The sequence below is a fragment of the Pygocentrus nattereri genome, chromosome 1 (assembly GCF_015220715.1).
Source record: "Pygocentrus nattereri isolate fPygNat1 chromosome 1, fPygNat1.pri, whole genome shotgun sequence".
Lineage (NCBI taxonomy): Eukaryota > Metazoa > Chordata > Actinopteri > Characiformes > Serrasalmidae > Pygocentrus > Pygocentrus nattereri.
The window spans coordinates 19,467,669-19,486,713 of NC_051211.1; the positions used below are offsets into that span (position 1 = coordinate 19,467,669).

General features: G+C 43.7%; 1 protein-coding gene across 3 annotated transcripts in view; it reads left to right on the top strand.

Moving 5' to 3' along the window:
* Positions 1 to 17,636: 17,636 nt before the first annotated feature.
* LOC108412962 (ribonuclease inhibitor-like) overlaps positions 17,637 to 19,045 on the top strand; it is a 35,462-nt gene continuing 34,053 nt past the window's right edge. For all 3 annotated transcript variants that reach the window (XM_037540422.1, XM_017685217.1, XM_037540423.1), the window contains exons 1-2: positions 17,637 to 17,700; positions 17,793 to 17,853. The gene's annotated coding sequence lies outside the window, so the exon portion shown is untranslated. The remainder of the gene's footprint in view (positions 17,701 to 17,792; positions 17,854 to 19,045) is intronic.

Here is a 19,045-nt window from a genome sequence, read left to right on the forward strand (position 1 = left end):
CAGGTGATGCGTCGCAGGCGACGATGGGCTTCGGTCTCTCGCCTACACGAGGATGAAGCTTGGGAGCTGGGAAGCCTTCTGACGAGGAGTCGGTGATCGATGCGTGGCATGGAGGCAGACTCAGTGGCTCGAGGTTTCTCCTTGGGCTGCATGAGAGTGGAGCTTGCAGCAAGGCAGCCCTCCATTGCCAATCTGCGTGCAGGTTGGGGGTGATCCTCGGAGGAAGGCTTGGTCCTTGGTGTCGTGGGACTACATCGCCTCGCGGTAGGCTGGAATGGGTGCAGTCAAACTTCGAGGCTGCTACTCTAAATTAACTAACCAGCAGCTCTTCACTTGGCCATGTAAAGAAATCATCACGTTCCTCTCTAAGGTTGGGGTTAAACTAAAAATGCGAAGATGTTGAGAGGTCCTTCTCCCTAAAGAGTAATTAGCTATTCCTAGTTCTCGATTCTGATTGGTGGCGGTTACTAGGTGAGGAGAACATTCTGTGGGCGCTTTCCCAGGGAACCTCCTTTTTTTGTTTCAAAAGATTTAAAATGTTTGAATTCGATTGGACTTTTGGGAGCATTTCATTAAGTTCTAAAAATCCATAAAAAGACAAACCTAACATTTGTGTCAATATGCAGTTTTATCCACATTACCTGAAAATGCTATGGTAAAAGAAAGACAGACTCCTATAAGTAACCCTTACATGCATAGAAAAATGAGTTTTCCAGGAGTTCTTGGGTGACTGTCAATTCTTACGGTGGTGCTGTGGTAATTCTCCTTTTCACCTCTGTGGGGTGCTGTGAGTTCATGCTTAAGATCCTCAGGGAACACAGATAAATTGAGTTTCGGTCCGTTTCTCGTAAATGCTCCTTTCTTGGTATGTATCTTTTAGTTAAAGAGTTCTAACGGATGGTTGCCGTTTGGAGTGGATATATACTTTAGAAATGTACTTTCTGTCACTTAGAGAGAGAGTGGTTCATGAAACTCTGAGGGTCATATAGTGAATTCCTGAGAGGCGTTGTGTAAAAGGTTTGAGGTGTTAAGTCGACAGATTTACAACTTTTTTATTCCAGACTCGCTGGAGCCAAAAGGCCCCTAACTTCACTTTGTTGATAAGTTAGGTAAACACACTTGAAATCAAGCTTCGGCCAGCATTCGCTACACAAACTTCTGTGAACTTGGATGATCTTGATTGCTCAGGTAAGGAGTGGCAATCCAACCTATGAAAAGGGAAAAGATAAATGCAGGCAGAAGATCAAAGATCGAACATCAGCACTTAACAAATAATACTTACCCAGCACTTCATTGGCAGGACTGAAACTGAAGGGATACACACACACACACACACACACACACACACACACACACACACACTAAAGAATTCTTCAACTCTATATTGTTTTTTATTTATTTATTTTCATTTTGTTTCTTGCAAATTGTAAAGTTTAATTGCATTTCAAATATTATCTTAATTAAATGTGTTTATTTAAGCCTTGGTCTCAGTCAAACAACTTATTAAATATGACCACTTCTACACTGAACCTAGATCTGGTTCACTAGTCAAATAATATATGAAACCTGCTGAAAAACCAGGAGGAAACGTGTAGCAAATTATCTCGAAGTTTGAAAGAATTTAGAGCAAGACAGAATCCAAACACAGCCAGAGAGAAAACAGTGGAAATGGGTAGAAAGGAGAGAGAGAAAACAGAGAGAGAGAGAAAACGCAAGGAGAGTGAAAGGGTTAACTCTGCTCTAACTCTGCTCTAAGCAGACTTTGCAGCAAGCATAGCTACTGTCCTTGGCAGTTTTGCACAAACAACTTGCTCCTCTTATCGGGACAACATTCTGTCCAGAACCATTTGTTCTCTTTCGTAGGTAAGATTATCGTACACAGAGCAGAAGCCCCCCTCCTTTGGGCAGTTCCGGTGGTCCGTGAGTGTCAGCTTAGCATTTCATGACTGTTAGACAACTTATTTGGGTCCACCCTGTTTGCTTGTACGCAACAGGGCAGGACGTGTTTGTATAAAAGAAGGAGTGCCCTTCTTTCTTTGTGCAGAAGACTTAATAAACTCTTTGATTGATTAAGAGAGTCGTTCTGTCTTCCTGCACCGAGCGCTCCCGCTGCAACTGAGGCTTTCCACAGGACAGGTGATCCACTCTCTGGTTCCTCTTCATGAACGGACCAAAAACGGCCGGTCCTTTCAAATGGTGACCTCCGACGTGTTCTCTTCACCCAGGTAAGTCCAATTAATCGTTTTTGGACCTCTACCTGGTTGTCGAGATCACCTGGGTGTTCAGAGCGAACCGACCCAGCCCTGTCAGGTGGGCGGGAGTACGAGAGTGAGAGTAGAGAGGGTACATTTAAACCTAAGCGCTTAGTGGGAGACAGGGAACGTCCTATAGTGGAAACTCTCAGTACAGCTCTCACTGTATTTTTCCATACTGGGCACGTCGTTCCAACCAGAGCCGGAAGAGACACCGGCTGCATGGATGCGTAGATGTAATTTGGGTTTGTCCAACCTAGCTGGTTGGACCGAAGGTAATCCGCAAATACCCGCATACCCCAGGGAGGGCACTTTCGATGTGGGCTATTTGGGTTCCGCACATCGCATGATTAATGAGGGCATAGGGGATCCTGGATGAGACCTATCTTACATGAATGAAAGCTATAAATCGTGGTATGACGTGAAAAAGGTGTGGGGTGAACCGAATAAACTCTCTTTATGTGTGTGAAGTTTGGTTTTATGCCATCTGCGCTCAGCCTTTCTGCATTCTCTCTTTTGGATCTGTGCTGCTACAGTGATGATATCAGCGGTACTTGTTTCCAAAACAAGCATGGACCCTGTGTCCAAATTATCTTTCCCATTCCAGTTCGTATCAGAAGCAGAAAGAACAAGGAGTTTAGGTCAGATACTGTGAATACATTCAACCTGCAGTATGTTGGAGGTAACTCACAGTCTTTGAAACAAAGTGCACAGGTTATTAAGTTAGCTCTACTGAATATCAGATCTCTTACAAATAAGTCTTATATAATTAATGATTTAATTACAACTCACAGGCTTGATTTCATGCTTTTAACAGAGACATTAAACTCATATAGTGCTGATATTGTGTTAACTGAGACGGCTCCACCAAACTTTAACTTTTTAAACATTTCACGCACCGGCAAGAAAGGCGGAAGTGTAGCAATGCTGTTTAATGATACTTTCCAATGCAAGCAGTTACCACTTGGTGATTTCACATCTTTTGAATATTTAGATGCGATTTTAAAGGGGGCACAAAGAATATTATTAGTAACTGTCTACAGACCTCCAAGGTACAATGCTAATTTTATTGATGACTTCACATATATGTTATCTTTTATTTCTACTGAATTTGATCATTTTGTTATTGCTGGTGATTTTAACATTCATATTGATAATCACAAGGATAATTACGCCAAAGAACTCTATGATGTACTTGAATCTTTTGAACTTTCTCAGCATGTGACTGGAAGCACACATTGCCATGGTCACACTTTGGATGTGGTTATCTCAAAGGGTCTTAACATTTCAGCCTCTATTAAGGATGTTGCATTGTGTGATCACTACTGTGTATTTTTTGAAATGTGGACTTCAATCCACAGCAGTGCCAGGCAAGTTAGGTTTAAGAAGAGACAGATAAATGACAGGACAGCTGCACTTTTTGTTACCAAAATGTGCTCTTCCCCTTGCCAACCATCTGAATCATGACCTTCCTGTTGTGTCTCTCAATGTATCTGGTGTTGATTATAATTTTCTCATTGATACCGGCGCCACGCTCTCTTCGCTATGAGGGGCCTTTATCATCTAGAAACACTAGCTCTGTGGGTATTACAGGACAGTCCTTCTCATCTCCGTATACGCCCCCACTTCAGTTTGTATGCGACACAGTGCGATTTACTCATTCTTTCGTGTTCATGCCAGATTGTCCCTTTAACCTTATGGGGCGGGATTTAATGAGTAAACTTGGTCTATCCCTGTCCTTTTCTGGTTCGCGCATGACCGTGTCCACGGGAGATTTCAATCGCAATCTCAACATCGCCAATAAATCCTTTAAATCACCTGTGTCTGCTCTGCTGTCTGTCTCACACGCCACAGAGGTTCCTGAGCCTCTGCGTTCCATACCACACACTGTTTGGGCTGCACATAAGGATGATGTTGGCAGGGTTGATTGTAAACCATATGAGGCTACTCTAAAAAGCCCCACTCCTGTTTATGTTATACAATACCCTTTGCCCGAGCACAAACTGTGTGGTATAGACTCTATTCTACAGAAACTTCTCTCTTTAGGTGTGGTCGTCCCATGTCAAAGTGCGTATAACACACCGATTAACCCAGTCCCCAAGCCGGACGGTTCTTGGCGATTCACTCAAGATTTTCGCCGCCTTAATGACGCCATCGTGCCTATCGCCCCAATTGTGCCTGATGTCTCTTCGATATTGACCTCCATTCCGTGTCAACACGCATTTTTTACTGTTTTAGACGTTAGTTCTGTTTTTTTTTTCAGCATTCCTGTTGAACCTGACACCCAGACGATTTTCACTTTCACTCATCGCCAACGCCAATACACGTGGTCTCGTTTGCCGCAAGGTTTCTGCGACTCGCCTGCGGCGTTCGCCGCGTCGCTTCGAGACCTCATTTCTGACCTTTCCCTCCCCGGGGGTGCTGTGCTCCTGCAGTATGCAGATGACCTTCTGATTTCGGCCCCTGACAGCTCCACGTGCACTGAGGCATCTAAACTGGTCCTCATGCGCTTGGCTACCCTGGGCTTCAAGGTTTCACTAAAGAAACTGCAGTTCTGCCTACCCCGGGTCCAATATCTGGGTCATGAACTATCTCAAGGTCAACGCCTCCTCTCCGCTGACCGAGTGTCATGCATCACGCAGCTTCCCAAGCCCGCCACCAAGCAGGCTATGATGTCTTTCCTCGGCCTCATCAATTACTGCAGACAGTGGATTCCTGACTGCTCCGCGCATGACAAAACACTGCGTGCCTCCTTCACTCACGAACAGGCCATGACTCATCGCCTCACATGGACTACAGCCATGAAATGTGTATATTCTGCTCTACTGTCCTCACTGCAGTCTGCACCAGCCTTGGGCCTGCCCAACTACGCTCTGCCATTTCACCTGTGGGTGTCGGAGTCGGGGGGCACTGCTGCTGCGGTTCTGGCTCAGCCCCACGGGGGAGGTTTGCGCCCTTGCGCATATTATTCTAAAACATTGGACGTTACGGCCCGAGGCCTTCCGTCCTGTCTCCGAGCGGTCGCGGCGTGCGCACTAATGGTACAGGATGCTGAAAAAATCGTTCTAGGTCATGACTTGACCTTACACACCTCTCATCAGGTCTGTCAGCTCCTAAATAACTGTTCTACACCGTTAGGCTTTCGCCGTAGTTCATGATTTTGGGGGAATCTGGCATCAACGCGGTTTCGTTACTACTGATAACAAACCCATTTCCCATGCGTCGCTTATCGAGGACCTGATCAGGGCTAGCTTCCTGCCCTCCCGACTGGCCGTTGTTAAAGTTCGCGCTCACCAGCGTAGTAGCGACCCTGACTCTGTTGGTAACAATACCTCCGACTCTGCCGCAAAACGCGGAGCTCTTCATGGCCCCACTTGCCCTTTTATGAATCCGGCTTCCTTCTCCTGTGCTGCACTCACGGTTGACTTACTTCCTGGTCGTGATCTTGACTGTATTCAGGCCACCGCCTCGGACTCTGATATCAAGCATTGGCTGTCATCGGGCTACGATCCAGCCGTCAAACCGCTGTGCGACGCCCGCACATTGTGTTCTGTTCCTCGTTCCCGATTTTCATGGTATTTCGCATCGGGAACGAAGAGGGGTAAAGCGTGACATGTCCGAATTGTTTTGCATTCACAATTTGAACTCTGCCGTTGATCGCATATTAGACCGTTGTCTTACATGTGCACAGAATAACCCAAAACCGGCCGGACCGCACCAAGTTCTTCCTAAACCGGAAACACCTTTTCAAGAATGGCAAATCGATTTCACACACATGACGACTGTAGGGCCTCACAAATATTTACTGGTCTTAGTAGATAAATTTTTCGTTGGACAGAGGCGTTCCCATGCAATAAAGAAAATGCAAATACAGTTGTGACAAAACTATGCCAAGAAATCATACCGCGTTACGGTGTCCCCTTAGGAATAGACTCCGACAAAGGCACACCGTTCACCTCCAAAGTCACACAGATGCTCGCGAAGCACCTGAGCATAGACTGGGCTTTCCACATCCCCTATCACCCTCAATCCTCGGGTATGGTCGAAAGGGTTAATCGGACTATAAAAGGGCGGTTATGAAAGGCCATGCAGACGCAGAACACTACTAATTGGGTGAAGGTTTTACCTGTAGTTTTGGCCAAACTGCGGATGGCGCGCACAGACACTCTGGGTGGTCTGTCGCCGTATGAAATTGTCATGGGACGTCCGTTCCCCCTCCCATGGCGTCAGAAAACGGCTCTGGGGGGAACGGCGGACTTGGATGTGCGTCGCAGCGAGTACACCGCAGGGTTGTTAACTGTTCTGAATGAATACTGGGAGAGGGTCAACCAAACTATCACAGACCCTCCCAAGGTCCCAACCCATGCTTTTAAGCCAGGCGATCAGGTATTGGTCAAGAAATTTGAGAGAAAGGGTTTTTCAGACTCCCCTTTCTCTGAACCCACTACTGTACTCGCTGTCACACGCACGGGGGTATTAACTGATCTTTTTCCACAGTGGATTCATGCCTCCAGATGTCAGTCAGCCCCACAGTGATGTATATACATGTTAGACGTCTAACTATTTTTGTTTCCTATCTCTAACCTGTCCTGTGTTACAGAAGTATGTTGCAGCTAATATTAATCTTGTGCCTGGTGGAACGTGCTGGCGGATCCCCCATGGATAACGTTTTCTGGCAGTATGCTAACTGGACAGCCAAGCAGTACACCAATGACTCCTGCTACGTGTGTCACCTGATGCCCTCCAGTGTGAACAAGCACTCCATGGTCACGGCCCCTCAGGATCTCTCTGCTACTCTGCAGGCTGTAGCACACACCTGTCTGTCTCCTGACTGTTTGAATGTTACTCATTATGATTACCCTCACATTAATTATTCTCTTTCTTTATCACAGGATTTTTGTTCTAAAACTCGCAACACTACAGATTTTGCTACATGTTTGCAGTACATTCTTAAATATGTCCTTACTAACTCCTTACTAACTCCTTATTAACTACTTACTCCTTATTTTGCCATGGCTGTCCCCATTATCTGTATGGTTTTGCTGTTGTTGTGTTTGGGTCCTTGTTTTTCCAGATGCCTCATGGAAAGGGTCTACGCGCTGGCCTCTGCGATGCGACCCCCGCGGCCCGTATACCAGCCTCTCATCTCCAGCACCAACCATATGTATGTGTGTTCTCACGCACCACTGTAACTCGCCTGTTATGCCTCACCAGTTGGTGAGGCATAAAAGAGGGGAATGAAAGGGTTAACTCTGCTCTAACTCTGCTCTAAGCAGACTTTGCAGCAAGCATAGCTACTGTCCTTGGCAGTTTTGCACAAACAACTTGCTCCTCTTATCGGGACAACATTCTGTCCAGAACCATTTGTTCTCTTTCGTAGGTAAGATTATCGTACACAGAGCAGAAGCCCCCCTCCTTTGGGCAGTTCCGGTGGTCCGTGAGTGTCAGCTTAGCATTTCATGACTGTTAGACAACTTATTTGGGTCCACCCTGTTTGCTTGTACGCAACAGGGCAGGACGTGTTTGTATAAAAGAAGGAGTGCCCTTCTTTCTTTGTGCAGAACTCTTTGATTGATTAAGAGAGTCGTTCTGTCTTCCTGCACCGAGCGCTCCCGCTGCAACTGAGGCTTTCCACAGGACAGGTGATCCACTCTCTGGTTCCTCTTCATGAACGGACCAAAAACGGCCGGTCCTTTCAGAGAGTGAATTACAAATGACACAAAAGAGTATTAGGAACTAGGAAAAGAGAGAAAGGTCGGTGAAGATGATGAGGGAAGTGAAAAGGAGAGAAAAATGCTGGAGAACTAAAAGCGAGAGAGAATGGTGAGAAAGAAGCAGAGGGCAGAGCGAGAAGAGACAAAGAAGGTGAGGAAAAAAGAAGGAGTATGAGAAAAGAGTGAATGAACTGTAGACCAGATATGAGGAGGAAGACACTGAAATCATTTCAGCATTTTGAAATGAAATATCAAAACTGATGAAAACGCACCGAGATAAAGGGAAAAGGAAACCATCAAGACCCAAGATGAGTGGAACACCTAAAAGGATGATGAGAAAGGTTGATGTGTTTTACTCTAAATGCCTTAAAGAAGAGAATGTGCAAATATGACAGAGAGGAGAGCTTAGAGAATGAAACAGGACTAATCTTATTTCTTAATCTTATTTCTTTCAGCGATTACGTTGTATGGCCACCAGAGGTCTCACTCCCCGGAGTACTAGCCCTGTTCCCACCAAACCATCCATCCATCCATCCATTTTCTAAGCCGCTTCTCCGTCAGGGGGGATGCTGGAGCCTATCCCAGCAGTCTTCGGGCGGAAGGCAGGATACACCCTGGACAGGTCGCCAGTCCATCGCAGGGCAGACAGACAGACACAGACAGTCACTCACACGCTCACACCCAGGGGCAATTTAGCATGTCCAATTGGCCTGCCTGCATGTCTTTGGACTGTGGGAGGAAACCGGAGAACCCGGAGGAAACCCACGCAGACACGGGGAGAACATGCAAACTCCACACAGAGAGGACCCTGGTCGCCCGGCTGGGGAATCGAACCCAGGCCCTCCTTCCCACCAAACCACTTATACCCAATTTCAGTAATCAGCACCTGCTTAAATACCCCTTCCTTTCAGCCAGGCAGTGCGAAGTATCGCCAGTTCACTTGTGTTTGCATACTCAGCGTTTTGGCGTAACTACCTGTCTTGTATTTCTGACTCTCTGCCTGGATTTTTGCCTTTGCCTTTTGCCCCTGTGTTTTGGATGACTGGTTTTCGGACAGACTGTTTTGGAGTTTTGGATTACCCCTTTTACTATTACATCTCCACATGGATCCTTCTTCAGTTTCTGAGTCTTATATGTCAAAATATCCTACTGAAAATATTTATTTCAGAATATTATTAACTGGATTTTGGACCTTATGTTACTATTTGGATCTTACTTGTGTTGGTTATTTTTCTTGCTTCATTAGCCGATTTCCAACACACACATTTTCACAATAGGCAACTGCACAGTAGGTGCTGCTATTCATAAAATGTAAAGTGTTGTAGTTTCCATGCAGCAGATTATGTGAACACATAGTAAGAGACTGAAGCAGAATGTCATAGTTTACCCACTGTCCTTCTGAGTGTGCCTGTTTCTTCCCCTGAGTTGTAGCCATGTGAGTTTTGTGATGTCTTTTTGTTTTTGTCTTGTTTCCTTTGCTCTGCCCTTTTCCCACCTTCCCTATTAGGATTCACACCTGTTTGTAGTTCCTGTCTCCTCCCTCTCCCAGGTGTTTCCTATTCTTTCTAGCCTTTATCAATCCCTTTGTTTCAGTAGCTGGTTGTCTAATCTGCTTTATGTTATGTTACTTTACATTACTTTATTACATATAGTGGTTATGTACCTGCCCTGTGTTTGGTTTACTCAGTGTGTTTCTTGATTTAAAGCTTTGTAGTTTATTTTTATCATCTCAGTGCTTCTGCTAGTTTGTTTGGTTTATTAAAGTTTGCTGGTGCTTACATCCTCATTACTCACCACACATGACACACAATCTGTACACACTGATAAGTCGTGATAAAGATAGTCGAGGCTACAGGGGCATGTCCAGTGGCTTCTGTGTAATATAGAGCTGTGAGCTACAAAGGGAAAGTAAAAGAGTGAGCAGTCGACATTTTGCTGTTTATGAGCTGCACGTATTAAACTTCAGCTACACGAAATGGCTTTACAGCAGTGAGTGTGTCTGACGGTGAACTGCGGTGAAGTGCTGGAACAAGACAGCTACAGAAACACTGTTTATAAAGAGGTCGGAGAGAATTATTTAACCTCTAAATCACTGAGATGTTTACTTTAGCTTGGCACTAACTCAGCACAGCATATCCAATAGAATGCTGGCAGAAATTAGCATTAGTGTAGTGTAGTGATATTACAGAGTGAAGGTTTCTAACACTTCATGTTAGACCCAGTGAGGGAACAAATAACAATGACAGCACCCAACTATCTCGCCTCTCCAGGCTTTCACTCCACAGTAACTTCATGCTCAGTGTGATGTCAGAGGGGGTCAGGGGAGGGGCTGATGGGTACTTGGTTTGCTGTAATGCAATGTAACATTTAAAGTGAGAGCGCAGATTAAGAAAAGCATATTGTAGCAGTATTTCTAGGTTGTACTGCATACACAAGCAGACTGAATTTAAAGGTGACCTGTTATGCATCAGCAATTCCAATGTTCATAATTATATTTTTGGGATCTACTATATTATATTTACATGCTTCAGTGTTCCAGAAACACATTCTTTTTCTCATACTGCAGATCTCTACTCACCCTCTGTCTGAAGAGCTCCTGTGTCTTTAAGTCCCTCCCTCCTGATGAGCCCAGCTCTGATTAGTCAGTGTTACGTGTCGGGCCTGGAAAGGGGCGGGGGCTTTTCTGGCTGGTGTTATTTTCTTTCTCTTTTCTATTCTCTCTCCCTTTCTTGCATGCTCGCTGGTATGTCCCCTCCCTCGTTTGTTCCCTATCTCTATTACAGGTTGGCTGCAGTGTCAGTCATCGTCAGAGGACCTGTACCCCACTGCGGCCAATCATCATCCAGAGTTCAGGCCCTGGAGGAGGGACTTGGATTGTAAAAGAAGACCGGCGAAGCTTGAGGAAGCTGGCGTTACCCCTGGGCTCTAAGCTGATTCCGTTCTTTCCTTACTGCTCCGCTGTTTTCACGGGACTGTGTTGTGTGTGTGTGTGTGTGTGTGTGTTGGGTTATTTATGTGGCCCAGTTCAAGTTTAAGTGCCTTGCACTGATAGTCTGCTGGCTTTCCTGCGTTACAACCCCCCCCCCCCCCTCTCCCTCTCCCTCTCTCTCTCTCTCTCGCTGCTGCTGCTGCTGTGTTTTCTTGGGGTTCTGGACAGGGTAGAGGGGCGCGCTCATACATATTACATCACGTATCGGCCCAATGTATAGGTAAGGGGCGGGCGCCAACCCGTGTATTTCGGTTTTGTGTTGGGGAGACTAGTGCAGTCAGTGTTTTGTTTTTCACTAGGTAACTGACGCAACGAACTAGTTTTATTTTTCGTTGGTTTTGATTATTTCTCTCCTTTGGCGCCGTCCGGGTCCAGAAGTCCATTTAGTGTTTATTTTGACAGATGTAAATATTGTAAATAGTGGTGGTTGTTGTTATGAGGAGGGTCTCACTCACTCGTATCCGGTGCAGTGTGAAATAAACAGCACAAAAGACGCTGAACGTGTTGTGTCTTGTTCCTTCCCGGTTCGTGCTACAAACATCACATCGAAACCATATGTTACTGGCCCCTTTTCCCCTAGGCTTAACCATGGGGTCCTAACAGTCAACTCGCTCACTTGGTTCTGACTGGTTAAGCGCCAGAGTGGTTCCACCAATACGCGGCCTCCGGTAGATGCGAAGCAAAGCATTGCATTGCATTGCATTGCGTGACGGCATGCCGAGCTCGCTGGTAGGTGGGCAAGAAGGATTGTGTTATGGTTACATGCACAAAAAGCTACATAACACACTAAATGAAAGGGAAAGCATTATATATTCCCTTTATAAGTAGAATATGATGTACAGTATACATACTTATACTCATCTAAAATCAATTCAGGTATTTAGTGCACAAATAAATGTGACAAGGCTTTAAATAATACCAATGCATGAACTCCAGCGTGGCACCCAACTCACGTGCATAGCTGATGAAAGAAGCATCAGGATGAGGCCACTTGGGTAAGAGCACAGTTGAGTGTTGAAAATGATATGGACTGCCACCACACTGGATGAGGCCTAACGAGAGGATGTTCCTTTGGAAGGATTGAAAACAAAGTTGATCAGATTATTCACAATTCTATTGTTTTCATCCTCTAGCATGCCTCAGTCAACACATGACAGAAATGATAATCTGCTGTTGAGCTAGTACTGATTTCTGTATCTGTTAAAAGCTGTGTTAAAGGAGAATTCCACCATTTTTAAGCATAATTCCATCATTAAAATGCAAAAAAGTATTTGATACAAAATGTTCGATTGTGGAAAAACTTCAGAGTCAGAGTTGTTCACAGTGGCACTTTAAACTCTATTACGTGTTTTACCACATGCTGTATGCTACAAATTGTAGGGCTCTGACACTTGCAGTATTACACATTAAAGCAACATGAAGAAGTAAATTTATAAATATTAATACAATGTTGGTGATATTGTCATATGGATATTAACACAGCTGTAATGGCAAATAACATATTAATAAATTGAATGAATAAAGCGCAGATATTTGTGTACAGTAACCCAGCTTTACGTAAACATTCTGGTCTTCTGTATTACCATAAATAGTTTATGAAATATATTTGTTTGAAATACCCGCCATGTGATGGTGCAGTGTATGCCCATCACCGAGATTAATAGGAATATTGTATGTACCTACCTTGATGTCCTGTGTAGAAGGGGATGAGGGCAAATGGGAGGTAAAGTGGACCGAGGCTTCTTGTCCCTGTTGGGCGGATCCACCTTCAGGGAAGGAAAGGGGCCTCAGTGTTCTAAAGGGAAAAACCTGCAAAGGAATGAATTAGTTAACTAAGGAATACTTACCGGTAATATGTATATAGTAGTCACGACTAGTCAGTAGCTGTATAGATGGGTGTGTATATATGTTTGTGTGTGTATGTAGATTAGAGCCCTGGGACATCGTCCCTTAAAGCAAATTATTAGTTTAGTCGGGGCGGGGCTTCGACAATAAGAACGCTCGATGCCCTTTCAAAGGGGGGCTTCTCAGCTACCTGTGGGAGGAGTGGTTTAATCCCGGTATGAGGCTGTTAGCTGCTTGTAACAGTTTGGGAATAACCTGTGATGAGGATTAGCCTTGCAGCAAAGCCTCAAGTTTATCTTTCGTTTTATTTCTGTTTAATTCAGTTTTTCTTTTGTTTTCAGTGTAATAAAATAAGCACGTGTGCATTTGAACTTGGAGTCTCGCCTCCTCGTGTCCACACCCACGCCCATAGCGCCAATTTGGCCGTGCGTAAATCCCGGTGTCTCTTCTTTTGGAGGTTGCACCGTTACACGCCAAAACTAAACATCTGTCTGACATTCCTATAGTTTTATTTAAAAAATTAAAACTTGGGTCTCACCAGTTGCTCAGCTTCAGATGATTTCTGATGAGAAACATCTAAAACAAAACAGACACATGAGGTAAATACAGCAAAACAATAACAGAAAAGCATAACAATGAACTTAAAACAAACTGGTCATTATACATGACTGACTAAAATGTAGCAGAGGAAAAGTAGATTATTAATATACAGTCATGTGAAAATCTTAGAACACCCCATTAAATAGTCAGCTCTTTATTAAGAAATAGTTTTTTGGAAAAGAAATTGATTTAATTGCAATTAAACGACAAAAATTAACATTGTTTTACTCATGAAATCAGTGATATGAACAAAAATGCGTATTATACTGGAGGAAAATGTTAGGACACCCTACCTTCTAAAAACTAGTGTTGCCCACTTTGGCTGAAATAACTTCAGTGAGATGCTTCTTGTAGCCATCTACCAATCTCTGACATCGATCTGAAGAAAGTTTGCCCCACTCCTCAACGCAGAATTCTTTCAGCTGTGAGATGTTTGAGGGGTTTCTTGCATATACAGCCCATTTTAAGTCACTCCACAGCATCACAATGGGATTAAGTTCCGGACTTTGACTTGGCCATTCCAGGACTCTCCACTTCTTAGTTTTCAGCCAGTCCTTGGTGGATTTACTGGTATGTTTTGGGTCATTCTAATGTTGCAGGGTCCAGTTCTGCTTCAGCTTTAATTTTTTTACAGATGGTTTCACATGTTCCTCAAGCACCCTCTGATACACAATAGAATTCATAGTGGATTCTATGATGGTGAGCTGGCCAGGTCCTGCTGCAGCAAAGCATCCCCAAACCATGACACTTCCACCTCCATGCTTCACAGTTGGGATGAGGTTCTTTTCTGGGAATGCTGTATTTGGTTACGCCAAACATGTCTGGTGTCCAAATAATTCAATTTTAGACAAAATCTGTCCAAAAAACATTATTCCAGAAGTCATGGTCTTTGTCTGCATTCTCTCTGGCAAACTTCAGTCTGGCCTTAATGTTTTTCTAGAGAGCAAAGGTTTCCTCCTTGCACACCTCCCATGAAAATTAAACTTGTGTAGTCTCTTTCTGATAGTTGAGTCATGCACTTTCACATCGACAGTAACAAGAGCCTGCTGTAGTTCCTGTGATGAAATTTTAGGATTTTCATTTCAGGTCTGCTCTGTCTCAAGACATCTTATAAACACTGTCATGACATCTTAAGACACAGTGACAGCTGCGTATGCTATTAGTTGGACCGTCCAGACCAGCTACACTAAAGAGTATATACTGTAGGCAGTCACACATATACATATGTATACCACCACTCCAGGCAAGTGTGCTCACTGCCCCCTAGTGTGTGTGTGCTCACTAGAGTGTATGTGGTGTTTCACTTCACGGATGGGTTAAATGCGGAGGTGGAATTTCCCCATTGTGGGACTAATAAGGGTCTCTTAATCTTAGTCTATAAGATAATTCTCTCTGGCTCTACTACAGCTGAACTAAACTAGAACATTGCCCAGCAAACCCTCCCTCACCCCTCTGCCCTCAGTCTCTCATACAATCAGTCTTCTTAAAGCATATGCACCCTGCCTCGAGCATCCTTCCTGATCACAGGGTAGCAGAGGCCGTGCTACAGTTATGTATGTACAATTGATTGCATCATTAACACAAAGTTGTCTGGACAGTCACTTTCCTGCAATGTGAGCAGTGAATCCAAATGTCTCTCTGAGCAACTCCAACAGCAGAACGAGTGGTCAGCAACACTTGCTAAGACAAATTCCAGTGAGGTTAGTGCCCTAATATACACCAGAATAATTAGAAGAGCTTGCACACAATTTAGACCTGTGTCAGCCAATAGCTTCAACATGTTTTACTTAATGGTCTGATTCAGATGTTCCACAGCCCCTGCAGACTTCAGTGCACAGATTCAAAGTATAAGAATGTTGCTGAATCAGTTTGTTTACAAAATCTGTGCCATTATCTGATAAAATTTTCACTGGCACTCACTGGCAAGCCTATTAACGACTTTTTTCCCCTGCCTATACATCCTGTTATCTAAATGTAAAAAATTCCATCAGAGTCCATCAGAATCAAACTACAGCCATGTAGACGGGTCCTTAATACAAGATCTCTGTAGTCTGCAGTCCTGCTCCCTGCTCCAATTAACTTAAGCTCTTTAGAGAGAGAGAGAGAGAGAGAGAGAGAGAGAGAGAGAGAGAGAGAGAGAGAGAGAGAGAGAGAGAGAGAAATCAGAGCAGTCAGTCTGTTCAGCATCACAGGACAACAACATCTGGAGTGGCGGAGACAGAGTGCAGTGTAGTGACCAAGGCCACAGAGTCAGTGTGTGTATTCCCCAGTGAAATAGGGTCAAAATTAGTTGTGTAAGCCTTGCATTTATGGACAGCAAAGATACAGGCTTACATTAGAGCAAAAAGAGTTTGTTACTTTCAACAACCTCAAAATAATTTACAATAGCATATGCTGTAGATCATGGGTATCAACTTCAACCACAAAAGGGGAAATATTAAAAAATCTCATCAAATCCAAGAGCCATGACTGTGGTTTTATTTCATTCTAAAATAACATATTGCTTTAACCAGAACTGGCCATGGTGTAGACCTTGAAGTGTTACATGAATGCTTGAAATGTTAGAAATTTGTGGCTAACTCATCCACTTGATCAGCCACTACGTTTATGTTAAGACTCACGTTTGCATTAGGTTGCCTTATTTCTGAACACTCTCAGTAAAAGGTCAGCCTGATTCAGCTGATTTCTTCTGCCACTATGAAACTGCCTTTTACTGCATTATTGCTCTGATATTTTGTCTTTGTAAACAAAGCCTGGTGTACTTCAAGGCCCTTCATCATCTCTACCACTGTCTGTTGCCTCTGCTGTCATAAAATCATGACCACTTCCTTGTTTTGAAACTCATTGCCCATTTTATCAGCTCAACTTACCGTATAGGTGAACTTTGTAGTTCTACTATTACAGACTGTAGTCCATCTGTTTGTCTGATACTTTGTTACCCCCTTTTACCCTGTTCTTCAGTGGTTAGGACCCCCATAAACCCTCACAGAGCAGGTACAATTTGGGTGGTGGATCATTCTCAGCACTGCAGTAACACTGACATGATGGTGTGTTGTGTTGTGCTGGTTTGAGTGGATCAGACACAGCAGTGTTGCTGGAGTTTTTAAACACTGTGTCCACTCATTGTCCACTTTATTAGATGCACCCACATTGATGGTTCAGCGTGTAGACATAAAGTCAGAGACGATAGCTCATCTGCTGCTGCATAATTTGTATTGGTCACCCTCTAGTCCTTCATCAGTGGTCACAGGACGCTGTTGACTGGATATTTTTGGTTGCTGGACTATTCTCAGTGCAGCAGTGAGACTGAGGTGTTTAAAAATTCCAGTTGCACTGCTGGGTCTGATCCACTTGTACCAGCACAACACACCACGACAATGTCAGTGTTACTGCAGTGCTGAGAATGAGCTACTATCAAAATAGTACCTGCTCACCATAGGCGTCCTGACCACTGAAAAACAGGGTAAAAGGGGGCTAACAAAGTATGCAGAGAAACAGAGGGACAGTCTGTAATGGTAGAGCTACAAAGTGCACCTATAGAGTAAGTGGAGCTCATAAAATGGACAATGAGCATCAAAACAAAGATGTGGTCATAATGTTGTGCTGGATCAGTGTGTCTTGCTGAAATGTTTAAATTGGAGCGGTTTTATTTCAACAGTTCACAACATGTTGCACCAAATTCTTTAGTTTGTATTCAGTTATATTTGTTTATTTTTGTTAGGGAAAACCTGGAAAATGCAGTGTCTTGTTCTCACTATCAGTTGGGCTAGTTTGGTGTGTCAGGTGGAGATTCACAAACATTCTGACAGTTGCGCTTTGAAAGTAGCTAAAAAGTAGCCACTGCTTTTTCTGGAAATGTAGCTGAATTGTAGCTAGTTACACAGTTGGGGAAAGTAGCTAGAAAGTAGCTAACTACTCATTTTTCAGTAACTATCCCATCCCTGATAATACACTCTCAATAAAAATGAGCTCAGACACTCCTGTGTGTGGAATGTGGCTTGTTGTTCTGTGGAATCTGATGTTGTTCTGATGAAATGTAGCTCAGCTTCAGACAGACAAACAGGTTTAGGCTTTAACTTGAGTGAAACAATTTATAAACACTACAAACTCTCTCTCTCTTGTCACACACACACACACACACACACACACACGGAAGGTAATCTGATATGCCTTCAGATGCACTACTGATATAAAGTGAGGTAAACCAGTTTAGGCTGGTTTTGTATTTGTAATGAAAAGGAAAGTACAGCAGATGATCATTCAGTCTCGATGGCAGTGGAGAAGCAGAGAGTGTGTACAGGTGTGTAATACAGTAAAGTGATGTACAGTGAGAAGCTGCAGTGCTGAAATAGAGATGCGAGTGTGAGCTGATGTGTGTGTTCTGTGCTGCAGCTCTGGATCTCCTGATTAAACTGATATAACTGAAGACTTTGAAGACTGACTGCAGAAACAGGTAACGCTGCTCTCAGCTCTTACATTCTTACATTCTTACTGCTTCTGAATATTCAACACACTGTCTGAATGAAAGAGGGGAGCTTTCAGTTCAGTGAATCATGTGATCATTTGTCCATCTAGCTATCTATGTACAATGTGCTTGATGCCTGTTTTGATGCTGGGCTAAGCTAGGCTATGCTGTGATTGATGAATTATTAGATGTATTGTGTTCATGTAAATCATTTATAAGAGATTCTGGGGCAAAATATTATGGATGTTGTCTGAAATTTCATTTTGTGTGTTAGTGAAGGCTTATATCAACTAACATGTGGAGCTGGTTCAATATTGACATTTGTTCATCTGTTTAGTGTGTGAAGCCTGGATCTGTATGTTTTTAAATGACGTATCAGAACACATTGCTGAGCTCCTTCACACCCCAATCATAGATCACTGTAACAGCAGACTGGTTTTAGTAGAGCTGAGAGAAAACTCCAGCTTACACTCTGTAGACTGAACATGCTCTCTGTGGTTTGCAGAGGTGATAAATTCAGGTCCAGAAAATTAAAATCAGGATGAAACTGACCAGCAGCAGAAATGTCCAGACAGTTGGAACAAAATTCTGGACAGGACTTTAACTTTCTGGGCCTGAATTTGCCGCCTCTGGTGAGAGCTGTTAGCCAAGGTGGTAGCACATTGCTTTACTGCAAAACATGAACACACACACACACACACACACACACACACACACACACACAAAAACACCTGTTAGTTGATGTTTTGCATTATTAATTCATTATTATTATTATTATATGATGATTTAGTAGAGTCAATGGTTTTTAGGTTTTGTAGCACCAGGCGTTGCTCAGACTCAGTATTGTTAATTATTCTGTAGATTCTTGAGTCAATATTTCTAACTCAGAAGAGCAACTGGTTTGTCAGAGTCAGTTGGGTCAGTGGTTCATTCTAAGAGTCATTAATGGTTTCTCAGATGTAGTAGATTCAGTGGGTCCTCAGACTCAGTAGGATCAAGGGCTTTTTACATTTACCTGGTTTAGTGGCTTCTTAGACTCAGTAGAGTCACTGGTTCCTTTGGCTTTGTATGTTCAGTGGCTCCTCAGATTCAGTAAGGCCAAAGGCTACTCAGGCTCAAATCAATGGCTGTCCAGACTTAGATGAATAAATGATCAGTGTATTTCTTCATAGAGTAAATC